Genomic DNA, 472 nt, shown 5'->3' with positions numbered 1-472 from the left:
AGGAAGGCCTAGAACAGAGCCCATGGGGGAGCCCAGAGACTCCAATACTGATCTGTGTGGCCTTGAAGGGGAGCGGTCCCTCCCACAGCCTCCTCATCCTGCCTGTACATGTGTGGTCCCTTTAACCCAGAGGGCCCTGATGCGGACATCGCAGTGTGTGAACCTAATAGCTCAGGAGACACATGAGACAGCCGTGGGTAAACAGCAGCTGAGAGGTCAGACACGCTGGCTTCCGCGTGGGTGCACACAGCACTGCCGTGCACAGCCGTGTTGATCGTGCACTGCACAAGAACGCCAGCCGACAGCGTGTGTGGACACTGGCATGGGGCTACCTCAGCCCAGAGAGAGGCATGATTTCTTTTTCTTTTCTTTTCTTTTTTCTTTCTTTCTTTCTTTCTTTCTTTCTTTCTTTCTTTCTTTCTTTCTTTCTTTCTTTCTTTCTTTCTTTCTTTCTTTCTTTCTTTCTTTCTTT

This window comes from Tupaia chinensis, unplaced genomic scaffold (assembly GCF_000334495.1).
Source record: "Tupaia chinensis unplaced genomic scaffold, TupChi_1.0 Scaffold143758_1, whole genome shotgun sequence".
NCBI lineage: Eukaryota > Metazoa > Chordata > Mammalia > Scandentia > Tupaiidae > Tupaia > Tupaia belangeri.
This window is presented reverse-complemented; position numbering follows the sequence as displayed.